The sequence below is a fragment of the Anoplophora glabripennis genome, unplaced genomic scaffold (assembly GCF_000390285.2).
Source record: "Anoplophora glabripennis isolate ALB-LARVAE unplaced genomic scaffold, Agla_2.0 scaffold629, whole genome shotgun sequence".
NCBI lineage: Eukaryota > Metazoa > Arthropoda > Insecta > Coleoptera > Cerambycidae > Anoplophora > Anoplophora glabripennis.
Window position 1 is genome coordinate 53,922 of NW_019416741.1, and position 19,359 is coordinate 73,280.

Here is a 19,359-nt window from a genome sequence, read left to right on the forward strand (position 1 = left end):
TGAGAAACGTCATAGCATAAACGTAGACGAGGGGTCTAATTCAATGGCTATAATAAATTTATAAATTAAAAAAATACAACTGGGACAAATGCTGTAATAATTAAAATGGAAAAATATTAGATGTTGTTTTATTATCTTTTTTCAATATTTTCTATATTTTGTTGCCTTTTACGCAGACACGCCAATGGATTTTCGTTCCCGGCACGCTTAATCCCCCTTACTAGTCCAAAAGCTAGCGATGAGTCACTCTCTATAATTTCGACCGCGGAGTATAGGCTAGTTAACATCTTCAAAACCGTGAAAAATACTGATAATTCTAGTTAAGGAATGGTTGAGGGCTCATTCGATTCGGATTGACGATGACGGTCTAGAAAAATGTGCATAAAAATCCTATTCGCACATAAACAATTGCAAAAGTTATAAACAAATAAAGATTAAAAAAATATAAGCGTTAGTGTCAATTTGAAAAAATGATCCTAAAAGAAGAGGAAATTTCCTGTACAAATGTCCAAAAACCCGAATCTCTATCATTATTTATAATTTTATTTTTATTTCGAAAATAGGGCTTTTAGGGTCCGTCGGCGTCGCGGAACCGACCTTAAGACAAAACATTTTTTTTATGATATTGAATGTATATAAAAATTTCAAAAAGTTAGGTATCATATTATTATTATTAGGTACTTAAATAAACAAAATTCCGTTGAGAAAAATTTTTTCATCTATTTTTCAACAAATAAGATCATTGTTAACCAACCAAAAATTTTAGAGTTCACAAGTCGGATAATTGTTTACAAAAAGGGTACTAAAATTATTTTGCTTCGTGAAGACCTTTTGACAACGAGGTCACCGGTTAAAAAAATATTATGTTTGTGTGCCCAATCCATAATAAGGTGCTTCGTGAAGACCTTTTGACAACTACGAGATCATCTTATTTCGATATCTTAAATAGTTAAACTAATTAGTTATTAATTTTCTTAGTTAACAAAAAATTCAAAATTAATAAAAAGTGGTAAAAACAATTTTTTAAGAGAAAAGATCATTGGCACTGTTTTTATATTAGAAAATGGCATTAAAAAACATTAGCTAGAAAATTTTCAGTACATTTGCTTAAATAATTTTTATAAACGAATGCAATAATTACATATATTTCAAAAATTTGTTTGCATTTCATTCTTAAGAGTATATTATGATGTAAAAAAAATCTTAAAATTTTTTTTTAATTGTTTATAATCATTTTTTATTTTATGTTTGTTTAAATGGTATATTAAGCATTCTATTTCTCACTCAACGCCTAGGCACATAAATAGTGTTGTCGACTTGAAAATAATTTTTAACTGATACTTTTAAAATTCAACCAAATTTTAAATACGCAGCATTTTGGTTAACCTGAAATAATTTTTGTAATAAAATATGTGTTTTAATGAGCTCCATCTGATAAAAAAATCAAAAATAAGGCAGAAGCTAACAAATGTGATAAGGGTGTTAAAAATTTAAATTTGTTTACCATTTAAAAAGTATGTAATGTTTATGTTCTCAATAAAACAGAGGCAAGAAGGCCAGTCGTTAGGTGAAGCCAATATTCTATAGTTTAATATTGGGTATAGGAAGATCTTGATCTAGAATATGATGGTTCGGACATGGACAAAGGTGATTGCAATCAACTCGTGAAAGTTGTTTGGCATTGCGAAATTGCGATCAAGACAGTCGTTCGCCAATATATCAAGATTTTTTTTTAATTATCTCATTTATGTAACCACTTTTAAAGGGCATCGACATCATCGGTCCAGACAAAAACACTTTCCCGTTTATTTTTTTTTCTTTTGATTATGTGATCATATTTCTACCACGCCTAATAATGTTAATTCCATGATGATTCCATAATAGGACATAATCCGCAAAAAAAACAAAATCGAATTCGATTTCACTTTTCACATTTTGAAGATGTCTGTTAAAAGAAAGTCAGTACAAAATTTATGAGGTTTGATATAATTTGATACATGTAATTTCTAAAAAATGGCAAATGTGTATAAATTAATAAAATTAGTTGCCTTTTTATAAAGTGCTGAATTATAATATCATAAACTAGTTAATTAATAACTAATTTAATGATTAATAATAATTTATAATATATGTAAGTATTCATTTTGTAAAATGGGCATTTGCTTATGGCTTTCACTTGTTTGAAGTTCCGATCAAACTGATCTGTAAACTTAATAGAAGAAAAATTTTCTACAGCGGAAGGTGTATAAGTAGTATATCAGTATAAAGGTGCTATTTAGAATGAGAATAATGCACAATATAACATTCTGGACTCTGTACGCGAGACTCCAATTTAGTCAAAGCACTAGCAGCTCAATGCAACTCAATAATTTAAGTTTTGAGATGTTTGTAGCATTTATTAAAGTTATAGCTGTAAAATGGGGTTATTTTATGTAGCTCACAATCAGTCGGTGGAAGTAATTTGTACCAAAAGCACGTCATTAGTAATATGCCTTTTTTTTATAAATTCTTCAAAGTATGCAGATTAATATAAGAAAAAGTTCACTGGTCTATCAATTTCCGAAGTACAAAAAAAATTTTGAAAAACAGTTTGTTCTTTAATATTTTGGACAGGGATCAAGATATAGAAAAATAAAAAAAATACTATCTTGCAGAAGAAGTTTTTTCCAACAAAAAAGATACTTCGTATTTTTTCTGTCCGACCTATGGTTTGGCCGGAATAAAATATTATAGCCATGAAGTCATCTTCCGCGGTCCAATAAGCGAATAATTTCAGTCTTCAAGAATTGTCAAATTTCACTCAAATATTGAATACATTAATATGTAGAAATGAATATTCGATCTTAATTCAATGCATAAAAATAAAAAATTAAAAGATTTTTTTAATTTTCAAAATTTTCAAAAAAAATTGTCCATTTTTTTTTAATTTTCGGATATACTCAGGATAGTATATAGTAAATACAAGGTAATATTTACATATTTTTATTACAAAATTATATACATATTTTTATAATCATAAGGAAAAAATTATATACAAAAATTACATAGAATCATCGTTTACGTTTACTGTATTTCCTACCTATTGATTATTTACATTCTAGTCTTTGAATATTCGACTTCATATTGTAACAGTATCAAATTTTATATTTCAACGATCAAAGGAGATTTACACCGGGAAATTGCTATTTTCTTATAATATACAAAAAATCATTAAAAGTGAAAAACGTTCGTAACTAAATGAATTTGTGCTTAGAGATTCTTAATCTATTTAATTCCCCCTAACATTTTAAAAAAAGTCGCATTCAAATTAGTTTAAATATATATATTTTGCCGTAATCTCAAGATTCCTAAAATTTTTAAAATAACTACAAGGGTCGTATTTCGTAATTAGATAAAATCCATTACCGGGAAAATTTATTTGTGAAAAAGGTGATCTACATAACAATTCCCGACGTTGAAAAAAATTTTTCGAACATCCTTATGTTTATAGTGTATTTCTCATTGGACGCTCGGTTTTCGATTCAAATATGCATAATATGCTTAATTTTTTAATCGATCTTTTATTTGAAAAAAATAACCATAAACCGTTGAAAAGTTTAGACTTCCTACTTGAAAATGGGCCATCACAATTATTAATTTAATACTCTATAACTATGCAACAGTTTATAATGTAGAGCGCCGGGCTTCAAAAAATATGTTCTCACAGGACTGGCCGAGCCTCGCACGCGTGGAATGCATACCTGGTTTATTGAATTTTTTTCGTCCAAACCATAGGTCGGACGAAAAAAGTACAAAGTATCTTTTTTGTTGGAAAAAACCTACAAGGTGGTGTTTTTTGTTTTCCAAAATTTTTTTGGACTTGGGAAATCGATAGACCAATGAACTTTTTCTTATATTAATCTACATACTTTGAAGTACATACATAGGTACTTATAAAAAAACAGCCATATTGCTTGTTACTTGTTTCTCTGGCCTCCACCGACTGGGTTAATAAAGCTTTTTATGTATGTGACTGTAACCACTGGTAACTGGTGACGTAGATTATTTAGAGCTGTATGTAGATACATAACCAGTAGGAGGTAAAAATTACATTAATACATTCAATAAGTAAAATACTTATAATTAAATCAATACAAAGTTCCCTTGAAATTGTAAAATCTTTCAATTTAATATAAAATTTTTAGATTTTTCTAACATTTCTTAAATTTCGTTCTGAACATCTGAACTCTAATTATTGTCATTAGAGCTGCCTAAGAAAAAAGTACCTTCTACTTTATTCGGAAAAGAGCCATTTTCACGATTATACCTCTAAAACGACGTATTTCTCAAAAAATATTATAAAAATTTTTTATTCGAAATACAGCTATAAATGCAGTGTAGAACTACATAATTTGGCTGTTAAAATGTAGATGGATTTGATGTGACTGCTTAGGCTTCTAGATCAGGACTGTAATGAGATTTTTTTTTAGTTTTGTTTAGGCAAACGTATAGTATTAGAGTAGAAGAGAATTGTCTGCATTTTTAAAAGTAGAATAATTGTATAATCACAAACTATATCTGTATACAGGTACATATTTAAGTAATTTCACTAATATATTACTATCAACAGTTGCCATTGTGCTCTCTAGTCATTTAATACATACATATTATATCTTCGTATACAACTTACGGTTTATAAAATAGTGAAATGTGCGATATGCACTTCGTTTGCTAAAGGCGATGCATTAGCAGCGGGAGCTTTTATGAAGAACGTTATTCCGCATCATAGGATGTTTAGGCGCTTATATCAGCGTCTTAGTAAAACCGGGAGTTTTAAAAAACATACCGCTGAAAAGGGCACTCTCAGTCAGTTACTACTAAAATATTGAAGACCACAGTAAATATTAGCCACTCAACATTACGTGGTACATTAACGTGTACAAGCACTTTTACCAGATGATTTTTCACGTAGAGTGAAAAACATTTGAAAATTTACACATGTTTTAGTTCTTTATAACAACAAATAAGTACCATCTAGAACTATTTTCAGGGGTGGAAAATACTGGGTGGCTTGGGTAAAATTTGGATTTTTTAATAATTTTATAATTTAATTATTGCCTAACTAAATATGTACTATAATTAAATTTTGTTTTGCTTGTTTAAATCATTTTTACTAGGAAATGAGTACTTTAAATAAAAATCGTAATTATACTTCACATTTTGTCATATCGAGATAAAAAGCGAAATGCTTTTGTAAATTTTTTATTTGTTTATTTTTAGGCGTTGCGAATATATTTAAAAAATCAGAATTAGAAATTACACCTAGGAACTCTGTATCATCAGAAAACTTGTATTTTCTGATTCTGATGAATTATGTTACTAAACAAAATTTGATGTATGCAAAATTTGGGACACGGCAATTTAAAAAAAAATCCAGGAAAATTCCTAGTGGTGGCTTGGAGGGCGGAAAAAATTAGGTACAAAGTATTGAAAAAAAAAATCATCAAATATAGTTTTATTAGTTACTTTTATTTTAAGTATGTACTATTGAAATTTAGGGAAAATGTGCTCAACATTATTTTTTATAGTGAAAGTCCATTCTTATGCTATTGTCCGAAATAAATTTTTCAATTACTATTTTATTAATGTTTAGTAATTCTCGCACCATTGATTTTTCAATAGACAGCATTGTAAGTATTGTGAGCCTGTCTTTACAATCTAATTTAAACCTTTACAATATTTTAAAGAACACACAAGAAGCAAAATGTAAATAACAAAATTCTACACCACAGCTATTATTTAGTTGCGCTTCTCCCATTCTGCTTCGCGACGGTAACCGTGACCACCGCTGTAAACAATTTCCAGATTTAGAGGCGAGCTACGAGAAGCCGCTAGCCACTGTTTGTAACATCTATAGTTGAATTCAGGATGAGCAAAGAGCAAAATGCGCAACTCATACTGGTAGCCTGTGTGGCACTTTAAATAAAGTGAAAAAAAGGTTTAGGGTCTAAGATATCCAAGAACATTATTTGATTTCATTTGATAAGGATTTTTAGGATTTTTTTTAATTTGATATTTTTTTTTCAATTTAAATTTAAACGATATTCTCAGTTCTGAGAAAAGAAACTGATTTTCGAAACGTTAATAATTTACTGATGTCTATTTTTAATGTTGTTGTCTAGTTGAGCGATCCTTTTAGAGCAAGGGTTTACTGCATTAATTTTTCAATCGTTCAGAATGTAACAAAAGGTTAAAACACGGACGTAACATATGCGGACATATCATAGGAGGTTTGTAAAAAAAATGTTTACATCATATATTGTACCAACAAGATTAAATATTCGTATCTTGTTCTTTAAAAAGACTTTTAGTGCCAGTAAATGAAGTCAGTATATGTCACCCATATAAAGTGATCAATGATTATAGATTTATATCATTGTGAAACAGGTAAGTTATTTTTCGCATCGTTATCTCATCAGTTCCACAACCTGGGTGGGATCGGTTAAAGATCTGCTCCATCAGATATGTTTCCACCTTTGTTTAAGCGAAACTTATTCACCGCAATGAAACAATGTTTTTATATAAAGAGAATGACCCTTCGACATCTACTGATGCAATATTTGCATAATTAAAATAATCTACTCCTAACCTGTTTTATTATATAATTGAGATGGTATGTTACATGAAATCAACATGAAAATTAAATCAAACATAAATTGGGTATTCTCGTTTCTGCCATTTTGTTGTTGTTTCGTGTGTACTTAGTTTATTAACATTTATTTTAAACAAAGGTTTTATACATATACAAGCATATACAATGAAGCTTTATTATTTTTAAAGAAACAAAGTATTATTTTTTTATTTAACCCACCCGATGACCATTTGCACTTGAATTAACACGTCTTGAGTGTTGTATTTGTTGGATGAATTGACTGCTGATAAAGCTGTGTGTACTAACCGGAGTATATAATTTGTTACTCCTTGCTTTCTTTCTTCGTGCATTTTATAAAAAAATATATATAAGAACAAACCTTTAAAACAAAGGAGATGCTTAAATAGGTATTTTTATTATTAGAATTCATCATTTTCTGTTTTGTTTACCACTTGAATATAGCTTTTATTTGTCAAAAATGTTAAAGTTAACGTTAAATTTGTTGTTTTTTGCTTAGTATAGTATTAATTGTTTGCTGTTTTCTTCACCAGATCTACGCTCGCCATAATTGCACACAAATGTACACACATCACGAAAGTAAAATTGGAAAGGAAATGAATAATCTTTCGATTACAGGCAACTCGACGATTACTAAATCGACAGCTAAGCTAAGCTCGTGTGGCTGGTTATTGGCAGAGGACCGATTGTGCTAGCTCTAGTCATTACGTTGAAATATAATTTCCGCTAGTATAATGTCATAGCCAAGTCTGTCTCGAGCAGATTTCAAATTTTCCCTCAACTTTCCAATCAGAATCCGAAGCCGTCTCGAACCGCTGTACGCAGGGAGTACCCAAACTACCCTCGACAAAAAATAAAAGGTGTGGCGTGGAAATTAACATTTTTAACCAAGTTTCCAAAAATTTTCGCCGAAGTCACCCCAAAACATCAAAGTCGCAGCAAACAACACCCCCGGAGGCCAATGCCGTCGGCAGAGTAACCACCGACGACGCACTGCCAAAATAGGAAATTCACTTTAGTTTCGAAATTTGTAAAATGAAAAGTTTTCCGAATATTACTAGTACTGGGGAACCGTAAGACTAAACCAGTAATACGTCAGACTACAAGCCGATCATCAGTTCTAGTCGGCGAAATGCAGAGATATGTAAACTCCAGAGAGGCGGACTTCACTACAGAACCTCTGCGGACCCAGCAAAGACTGGGATCGAACATCAACCCTGATGCCCTGCCGCTCATTAATCAGGAACGGAGCCTTGCCAGTACATGTAGTACGTTTAATCTAACTTAACATAACCTAACAAGGGGGTAAAACAAGGTAAATTCGCGACATAGCACCCAACCTGGGGCTCAAATATCCGGTCAACACAACACCAACCTTATTAAAATACGACAATAAACTGCAGCATTTCAGTTTATACTTCTATGGTTACAAGTTTCAAATATTAAAAACTGGTATTTTATTTTTAGCTCTTCTGTTATCGTAGTAAAAAATGTGTAAACATTCCCATTTGCAGATATTAAAAATAGAAAGAAGTTTAATGATATTAACTTTAATCTATAAAATCATTTTCAATGTAATAATCATCAAACTATACAAATTCCAATAGATATAATAAATTTGTCGGAGCGCGGAAAATAAAGTAGGTAGTATTTCCAGTCTATCTGAACAGTATAGATATTCACTAAATTTATAGAAAGCTCGAGATTGATGTGTAGATAAACAGACGTGTCCTATCTACACAACAAATTTTAACGTTCACAGTGTTCAAGTGTCATCGATAAATAACAAATTTATGACCGGTACTTTTCTCATGTACAAAGTTGTGGTGTCAATAAGATGATTTACACCTAGGTCAAACGCTTTCTCCAGATACTACAGCTTCCGAAAATGAAAGTGACTGCCGATCAATGTGCAAACTGGCTTGGTGTGACCGGATTACCACCACATGAATATTTGTTCAGTTATACACAATATAGACAGAAAACATTAACAATGATGTGTTTGTGGTACAAACTGTATGAACTAAAATGATTAGTTATCCTCGAAACGAACCTCGAAAGGTTGCAATTTTGATTTTCGTAAATGTAAAATGGTTAACATGAAAATTCGAATTCAAAGCTTTTGAATATTTTCATCAAAATAAATATTTACCTGGGGAACTTTACATCTTTGTATTATAAACAATAAGGTTCATATATTACCCTTTTCTTACGATTCAGGGCTAATTTGATTGTAACATTTAGGGAAAAAAGTATTTTCGTCATTTATGCAAATTCTATTTTTTCTGTAACGGATTAATCACTATTCTAAATCTTAATTAAATAGTTGTTTTTGAATTTGTAAACAATTTTCTTTTTCACCAGATTCCTCGAAAGGGATTGCATAATAACGTGTAAAAAATGCAAGAAAAGGTGTTTCTTGCATAGCCATTTGTTTGAAAAATCCAATCATCAACATCAAGTCATTACCCGGAGCTAAAATGTACACTGATGATTGAAAATTATGACATTTAAAAGTAAACAGTAGTGAATGAGGTAAAATGCCTTTGGAAATTTGCAGATGCTAATGAAACCGATTATATTTCTCAAGAAATTGATAAATTAATACCTCATTTTGAATATAGTATAACCATCAATAGCCCAAATAAATTATGCCTTTATGCAATTTCTAAGATGACTAAAATTCTTTTATTGCTTTTAAAGTTTTGATGATATACATTAAAAGTATATTCGAAACAAAACATTTCTACAAATAATTTTTATCATGTGGTACGCTAATTTTAAATTTAAAAAGGAAATAGCTTGAAAATGACTACTTCCAACAAAATGGAAGATATCCTATTGAATCAAATTAACTGAATGAATTAAAAAAAAACAGCGTCGTAGAAATTCTGGTGTTTTCAAGCACAGTATACCTTCGGTATTTCCGTCACTGATTGGATATATTCAAATTATGTAATTTTTTTCATTTAATTAGCCAAGTTACATCAATCTACGTAAAACATCTTCATATTTGAAAAAATGTCATGAATATAGGTATCCTTAATCTTGGAAATCAGTGTTTTTAGTCCATTGTTCAATAAAGCCATCTTGGCTGTTCCAAGGAATGTGCCCCTGAATGTACCTAAAAATACCCTGTGGAATGTATAATATTTTACTTAACACACGTCGAAATGAAAGAAGTGTCTTGAGGTTGCTCATATTCAAAATGTACTTTTTTTTTTTGTACATATATATTATAATGCATAAATATCCCAAACTGAGACTAATAACGGAGCGGGCCGACATGTTAGGAATTCAAGAAAAAAATTACTGAAAAAACAGGCGAAAATGCTTCCCGAACCCGAAATCTGAAGTAAAAATTGCTCGTAGATGGAAATTCGGATGTGCAATCCAGAATTCTGACTGAGGACAAACTTAAACATTTTACAGACTGTCAAAATCAATAGTTTACATAAAAAATAAAATTCTTTATCTACCCTCGCCTTAATGGGCTTTGTTTACTAGTTTAAATTGAATAAAACACATTCTAGTAGTATCACAGACTTCTAATATAAAATAGACTACGTAAGTCATTCATAAATAGCTTTTGTTTACTTGACAACATTACTTGAAGGGAAAGGCAATCAAGGGAGGGGATAATAATATCGAAGAATGCTCCACATATTTTAAATTAACCATATCATCAGATCATCATATCGCATTATATAATTTATGTAGCAACTAGCAATAAAATTGAAAGACGAATCCGAAAATATCATGGTTGTTACTGTAAATCAGTGGCGTACTATTTTATTTAGAAAAATATGCCACCGATACCTTGTATCTCCGCCACTGGAGCATGTAAATTATAGGAGAAGCCCACAGCTTTTGGAGAATGTTTACATAAATACATGTGCCCAATTTCAAATTATTTCACTTACTAGGTTTTAAATTATTTAAAAAAATTAAAAATATTTTTGAAGTTTAACACCCCGTCTTTTTAACGAAGTGTCCTAGATAAAAACTTTATTCGAAAGACTCCCCTTAAAATTTACCAAAGAATACGAGGTTTCATTTTTGGTCACCATTTGTGAATCACCCTGTATATTTAGAAGTCTGTGAATAGTATACTATACTGTATCTGAGTTTCTTATACAAAAACGTTGCAGTAAATATTATATAAGTAACGTTAGGTAGTTCCGTAACGTATTAATTGATGTACCTACGACATTCCGATTGTTGTGGAGAAAGTACATAAAATCTTTTACTCAATGCAAATTTTTCTCATACAGCCCATCACATTTCACAAATTTGCAAGTGTTGCGTCGCTCCAAGATCGAAGAAATGCAGGAAGTCTCGCTAAAGAGAAATGTTTCCTCATATTATGCTATAAAATATTATCGTTATTCAATTCATGTCACAAAGTGTATTTTACCTATTTATTATACAATTCCTCGAGGTCAGATATTCCTCTAATTGACTGCTAAAATTCACATGATAGTACTATAATCATCATGCATTTAAATCGGCAGCCAATGGTATGTATGGGCGAGAAATTAATACATGCGTCATAGCAATCAGAAGTGCAAATTATTTATTGCTAAGACGTGCAAGTCTTCCACGTTGCACAATACAGTAATTTTATTTCTTAAGAAACCTACTACAGTAGTACATTTCCACATACCTACGCGGAAAAAATCTAACCTATATTTAAGTATATTAATATCTTTCAAATACACCTGACTCAAGTGTATTTTTATTCTCGACCCTGTATCTATCAGGTAAGAAATCATTGCAATTTACTAACCAAACACTGGCAAATTATTATTTTTTTATATTTCATTTGTTTTTTTTTTCAAAAATGGAATAAATGCAAATAAAATTTAGAACGCAGCACAGGAAACAAACATTTAAAAAAAATCTTCTACGTTTTATTATCATGAAATAATCCGATATTGCCATAGATAGACAGTTATTGCGTTACATTTCAAACTGTTTATGAATGAAAAATTAGGTTATTTAAATGATGGTCATTTTAATGAATGCAATGTAATTGCTCACAAGCATTAAAAGGGCAATAAATTTGCATTTACTAAAATGATCAAATATTCAGCCATTACTAACCAAACACTGGCAAATTATTATTTTTTTTATATTTCATTTGTTTTTTTTTTTCAAAAATGGAATAAATGCAAATAAAATTTAGAACGCAGCATAGGAAACAAACATTTAAAAAAAATCTTCTACGTTTTATTATCATAATCCGTTATTGCCATAGATAGACAGTTATTGCGGTACATTTCAAACTGTTTCTGAATGAAAAATTAGGTTATTTAAATGATGGTCATTTTAATGAATGCAATGTAATTGCTCACAAGCATTAAATAAATTTGCATTTACTAAAATGATCACCATTTAAGTAATATTTTTCGTACATAAACAGCCTAAAAACAAAATGTATAATATATTTATAAGAATCATTAATAGAGAGCTTTCATAAATGTTTACAAGCTACGTGACAGCCGAATTTAGGCAACCCAACACAATACACACAATTGGTATTCGTAACGAAAATTTCCTAAATCTTAGCGTCACTAATATTAATGGTTGGTTAGTTTCTATAATACAACTAATCGGTATAACTTCTCTCTTGAAAATATTAATTTCGAATGTACTGTTATAATTTGATATATTATTATATGACTTAATTATGAGACAATAAACATGGAGAGGGTAATATTTTAAAAATAATAAAAATTTTTGGAAGACACTGTAAAAAAGTACTCTATATTTTACAATTAAAAACACATTTGTTTGATATATTTTGGCTCAAAAGGTATCCTAATTTTCAGTAAATGATACTTCTTACTGAAGCAACAAGTAATGGAGGAGGAAATAATAAATTAACATCGGTCTATTAGAAATTTGTTAAACACATTGAATCGAACTGATACTGTAAATAAGAAATGCAAATAAGAAGTGGATCTTATTTATGGAAGGGCGAAATGGGCGGTGACTATTAGACGCCTTCATTATAGCCATCTTTCTCTATCGCACGGATTTCTATGACTTTATCGCTCTCAGGTAACGGCCGATGAACCATGGGGACTTTCCGACCCTGTATGTATATGGTACATCCTTTCTGGAAAATCGAGCCTGTGACATTTTAACTACCTTTTCCCTATCTTTTCGAAAAATAGGAGATATCTCCAAAAAGTGTCGAATTTATCCAACGAATAACGCACTTGATCTACTAAGCGTCAATTTACGGGCACACTGTATATTTTTACGAAGAGAAAAAAATCAACCCTGACATTTATAAGAAAAGAAAAATATCACGTTAACATGATTTAAAATAAATGTGTAATTAATATATGTATATCAAGACAATACTCGTAGCATCTTAAAATTGCGCGGTCACATAAAAGTAATTTAAATTAACCTTCCACCCAGTGGTCAAGAATGAAATAAAACGAGTTTTTGAGAGCGCATGTGTAAAGAATAAAGATATTTTACTAATTCTTAACATTACATCTGCTTCATCCAAGCTAGACCATATATCAATAAAAAAATAAAAATGTAGGTTATATCAATCATGCTTGGTTCAGTGGCATGTACTGCATTAAAATATTAAATTTAAAATGGATGTTTGAGCGAATGACGCAAATATTAATCGTTAAATGTATTATGCCTATAAAAGACTTAGTATGTGTACTTTATTTCGATAATTTCAGGGTCAAATAGTAAAATTGGACCTATTATTAACTTATAACAACATAGTTTATGGTTCAGTTGTGGCTACTTTTTAAGTAATAAATTTTGTGCTTATACAAACTTAATAGTCCCAATACATAATCGAAGACAATGACATGATCTAGTTGAATGGTATGTATATTCAGATCCGTTCTACTAGATTTCATTGATTCAATTGTACAATAAGTTTTACAATGAGTTATAAAAATATTCCAAGATTCAGTTCCTTTGATCAATTTAAAGTTTGTATGAACTTATGTCCTAAATGTCTTAGTTTTCGAGAAAAGGTGTCAAAGTTTTAGAAAAAAACGTCATATTTATTATTTATGCAATTATTCCCAATATGTTTGATTAAATTAGGGTAGAAACTTAACGCCATTTAGTATGTACGGTGCCTTCATAAACGCCTGAGTCCCACGTGACCAGATTTGTTTTGTCGCTCAGTAAATTTGATTTTCTTAGCTTGGTGTTTCCGAAATCACCAACTAGCACCCCAGATTAAATGTCAATCCAGAGACGTTTGTAATTTTTCGTGTTTTTATGCCTATTGTTTATACAATAGCAGTGTTTACCAGTATTTCTGTGCTTTTCTACAAATTAATCTTTGTCTGTTGATTTGAAAAAAAAATTGTCCTTTTCGGAACTCCGAAACTTCGTGACGCTTTTTCCGTAAGTTAAAATGAATATTTGAAAGTTATGTCATTTGTTATATTCTTATTTTTTAGATTTTAGTAAACATGCCGTTACACTGGTATAAGACGCATTTATTTTGATGGTAGGTACATTTTCACAGAGGTACACGAAACGCAGATCGAAGTTGGTCTTACCCTTTGCAAATTCTCCAAAAATTTGTTGAATTCTTTCCTGATTCTAATATCGTATACAATGTGTTTAAAAACAGCAAAATCATCCTTATTAAGAGATACGAAGAAAAACACTCATATTTTCAAAATATGTAAAGGATATTGTTTCTAAAAAATAAATACACGAAAAAGTTTCTTTATTTTCTTCCTATCAGCTAAAATACTTATCTTACTTTTCAGATTTTATATCTTTATCATGCCTCAAAAAACGAGCTAAGAGATAATAAGATACATTTCGCATGTCACATATCTATAGAAACTCAGAAATAAAAGATACATAAAGTGTCACATTTTGCAAGCATATCTAATTCTAAAAAGACGTTCATATTTAGATTACAAAAATACGATTTTCAAGTAAACCAAATAAAACATTTTAATAGGGACTATTTTATTACAAATGTACTATATACCAGAAGGTATATGTTAAAATTGTTGGTATATAGAAGTTTTAATAAATAATAATTTCTAATGTCTGTTCATGAGATTCTCGTGAGAAAATTAAATGTTCTCATTTCCTAAATTGATTTGTTTACCACGGCCATTCAAGGGGGCGCGCCTACAGATTGTAAATCGCTGGAGTAAACAACCTCTAAAAAAAGTTGGCAATGAAATAAGTTTAATATAATTTGGAGAATATGATACATTAAATATTATACAATTTATTTGTATGAATTGATTAGATTTATTGATTGTCATGGTTACAAAATTATGTTTGGAATTTTGCTCTTTCCTTTCTAGATAAATACAAAAAATTGTAAAGATATGCGTTTAAATATTTATAATCTTCACTTGCTTCCATATTTCTCACCGTAATCCTATAAATATAAATATTTTAAGAGACTAAGGCTATTGCCTTAGCTAATTGCTAAGGCAATTTTATTCTTCATTACTTTCGTTGTACAGACAGCAGGGTGTTCAAAGTTGAACTCTAAAGATGGTTTTATTTTAAAATTGTTGAGACATTTACAGATGCGTAACTGAAATTTTGTACATATACTAAACTTTCTATGCTTTACATTAAAGTTACCGACAAAAATTATCACGGCCGGGATAAAAATAGAAAATGCAATGCATGCTTAAAAATTACTTTACTTAAAAATTGTGCATCTCAGTGCTATGACACTAAAATTAATTTTTGGGTAAAAAAATATGTTATCAAATTCTGAAATTACCTTGCAAAAATTGTAACAGTATTTATCATATTTGTCTCTGTTTTAACCCTGTGCTGATTTTTGGTTATTAACTCTAATTTAAAATTAATTTACGTATCTTTAGACATTTCGAAAATATTAAAAGATTATCTTCAGAGTTCAACTTTGAATACCCTGTACACTGAAAACTAAGCACTTTGAGTCACATATTTGTATGAAATTTTCTTCATAAGGTCGCTTAGCAGCTTCTTCTTGCAATATCAACGTGTTGTTTTGGAACACCCCGTATATAAGCCTAGGTATTAGCATTTATCATAAATATTAATGGTTCATTATTCAAATAGTTAAGTTCAGTAGAACATAAAATATATACGAATTGTCATTGTCTCCCGCTACAACCAAAGCGGCACCTTTGTGCAATCGGCTTTATGGTAAAAATTAGATGTCGAGCCGAACAGCATGATTGTATATGCAACTGACACACTTTCGGAGGTGGTCACGTACTGAACAAATCTTAAAAAATACCACTGCGTACCGGAGAATTACATAGCTGGGACGAGCCAGGATCGGAATTGCATCTTGCATCTTGCATATAAGTTTGTCAAGATTGTAATATTGAGCAGAAATTCACTTAATTAGCCACATAGTGTTGTAATACGCAAAATTTCGTAATACGCAGGTATGCACATCTACATTAAGTAATTTCTAATAATTTTCATGGGTTTGTGGTTAATAAATTATCCATATACCTACTTGCATTATTTCTACTACATTATTCTGTCTGTAGATATACAGACTGTTTTCTTCGTCCATGTCATGACTTCAGGGGTTTGTTTCTTGATTCGTTTTAAGCTAAAAAGCAATATTAAGCATCTAAAGTTACCCGATTTTTAGATATAAACATGGGCGTAGGTAGGATTTTTCCTTGGGGTGAGCCTTGAAGATCCAGCTGGTCAGCCGGCTAGTCCGACAAAAGTATGCTATTATTGGATAGTTTTTTTTCTGGGGAGGGCACCACGCTCCCTAGCTACGCGCCTGGATATAGAGCGTTAAAGATTAAAAAATATTACTCCATAATTATATCACGACTGAGTGTTTAGATAATTGAATAAATGCGTTTAATTCCAACTTATATTGATATTCTTTTTTACTCGAGAAAAACTAGCCTATTTGGAGATTTTTCTTATTTAAAATGAGTCTTTGGCAGTTAAATAAATTCATACTATCCTTTCTCAAAAAGTTATAGGTATATTTTGTTTGAAATTATAAATATAACGTAATTATTAGAAGCCCAAACAAATCGTTAGCATTGAAATTTTTTAGATGGTATATTCTTCCTTACTATCCTTCAAGCCCATTAATAATTAAAATAGGTAATATAATTAAAAATGTATGTCAATATTTTTTTGAATTTATGATTATATTTTAAATAATTTTAATTTTGAAATGGAATTTTTAACAAAAACATTATATTCCTTTGTTAATTTAAAAGTTTATACGTCAATGATTTTATTAACACTGCATTGAAAATTATATTTTCATTAATACTTTTATACTTTTTTGGGTGAAAAGAATAGCATTCAAGTTATTTGACATTTATCTAAAAACTACTACATACACACATACCAAATACTGATGTTTCCCGATGTCAATATTTCCAGTTTGGGAAGATATACAGGGTGTTTGGAAAAGTTGGTACAAAATTGAAGGAGATGAAAATACAGCCAAAAATAGTAACAAAAGTTCCTATAAACATTGGTCCTCCGAAGCACCGTTACTGAGATATGGCCCTCCAAAGGAGTCTTATCATTTGGATATTTTTAAAAATAACTTTCTTTCTGATTAAGATAATGAAATGAAAATTGTAGATGATAATTATACCATAAGGGTCTTTACTTGTCATAAGTTTAATCAAAATTGGTTATAAATATGGATAAGGATTTCGACTTTTTTGAAGAATTCGAATTCTGCGTAGTTTAGTCAGAAATAACTTTAACTTTTTTTAACATTTTCACATAATAGGCACCTTTCATGGTGACCCTTCGTTGTAATAATGCTAATGATTGTCACTTTCGCGTGCTATCGTGTAAATTCTTAGTTGTAATTCGTTTCTTAGTTGTGATCTTTATGCTTGACTTCGCACTTCATTCGATTTTTTTACAACAATGAACCATCATGCTTTTACTAATCGTGAATATGCCGATATGCATTTTATTTATGGTTTCTGTAATGGAAATAGTATGGCAGCTCAAAAAGAGTATCGGCAACGTTTTCCTGATAGAAGAAAACCTTCTGCAAAATTGTTTGGAAAAATTCATGCAAGAACTATGGAACCAGGAGTCCTAACTCCAGGATATCGTGAATTTGGCCGTCCAAGGAAGCGTAGGCATGATATGTTTTCCTTTTTCAGTCATCGCCATTTCCTCATTTTTTGTGCAGCTTTATTTATGATTTTATAAAAATTTTCGCTTCTAATAATTTTTAAGAAATTATAAGAATTCATGGCATCGCTTTATATAGTACAACATCGCATCGCATAGGGTTTAGTGTGGACGTACAGGGTGTTTCGCATAAAAACCGACACAGATCAGGGCCATGTAGAGGAACCTAAAATATGATGATTTAACGTAACTTACCTCCTGCGAATTTATAGGTCTTGAAAGTGGGGTTTCTTTCGAAAATAATAAATATCAGTTATAGACATCAAATTAGAAAAACCATTAAACGACAGTGAGTAGAGTTCAACTGAAACATTTTAAAGGGTTGATAAAGAATGATGCACCATTAAAATGGGACAGATTTTTTTTCATGCTCTTGTTAGTTTTTAAAAAACTTTGTCGCTTTCAACAAAAACACGAATAACTAATAATACATATTGTAGCTGAACTATCATCGAAAATTCAAAAGTTGGCTGTGAATTTAGAAATCAATCTTGACGAGATCAGGAAAAAAGTTGCAATAAGAATAATTTAATAGAAAAGCAAACAACTTAAACAACAGAAATAACATACAATTTGCACTGATAAGTTATATATATATAGCATATCAACTTGCTTGCTAAATGAAAACTTCCCGGCCATTTTCAAAACGGTCAGCAAACAATTACTAAAATTAAATGATTTTTTTCCTAATCATCAAGTTTGACGTTTAAATTCATAGCCAACTTTTGAGTTTTCGATGATTTTAAATAACACAGTTACAATGCGTATTATTATAGTTATTCTTGTTTTTGATGAAAACGACAAGATTTTTTGAAAACTAATAAGAGTAAGAAACGTTTTAGAATTAAATTCCTCATAAAATAAAGTAACAATTTTTTAACACTGACATCGTGTACCAAATTTGATTTTTCTAAGTTCAAGTATAACTGGGATATTGATTTTCGAAAATTGAAACCCCAGTTTCAAGGTCTGTAACTTCTCAGGGGTGCAATTTAGTATAATGGTAAGTTGCGCTAAATCCCCATATTTTGGGGTCTCTTACATGCCCCTGCTCTGTGTCAGTTCTTAAAAACACCCTGTATATTAAGACGCCACAACATTAGTATTAGAATATTTCAACGACTTGACATTCAGTGGTAGCACTTTGTAAATAGAGATCGATAACAACTAGAATTTTTGAAAATTAGAGGAATTCCCAGATATGTCCCTGATAGTTTAAAGTTTCTCAGGTTTTGCAGATTGGTATACACCCTAATTGATTCGATTGTGTAATAAGCGTATTTTAAATAAAACAATATACACCCAGTGGCGTCACGATTCTAGGGGTTTTAAAGACTTTTATGTAGTACTCATTGGCATCAAGGCTAACCAATATAAATCTACCAATATTCTATTGCAAATTTGTGACGTCACGATTAAGATTTGGTAAATAAATTGTAAAAAAAAATTATTTCCGGTTTTGACTAGTTTACTTTTAAGTTCGCTGTGATCAAGAAAATACATACAAATACTTTAATTGA

The 19,359-nt window shown here is 30.3% G+C and overlaps 1 protein-coding gene across 1 annotated transcript in view; it reads right to left on the minus strand.

Annotated features, from left to right (window-relative positions):
- Positions 1-19,359, minus strand: part of LOC108912663 (MICAL-like protein 1) — a 192,684-nt gene that overhangs the window by 44,279 nt on the left and 129,046 nt on the right. The window lies entirely within an intron of this gene.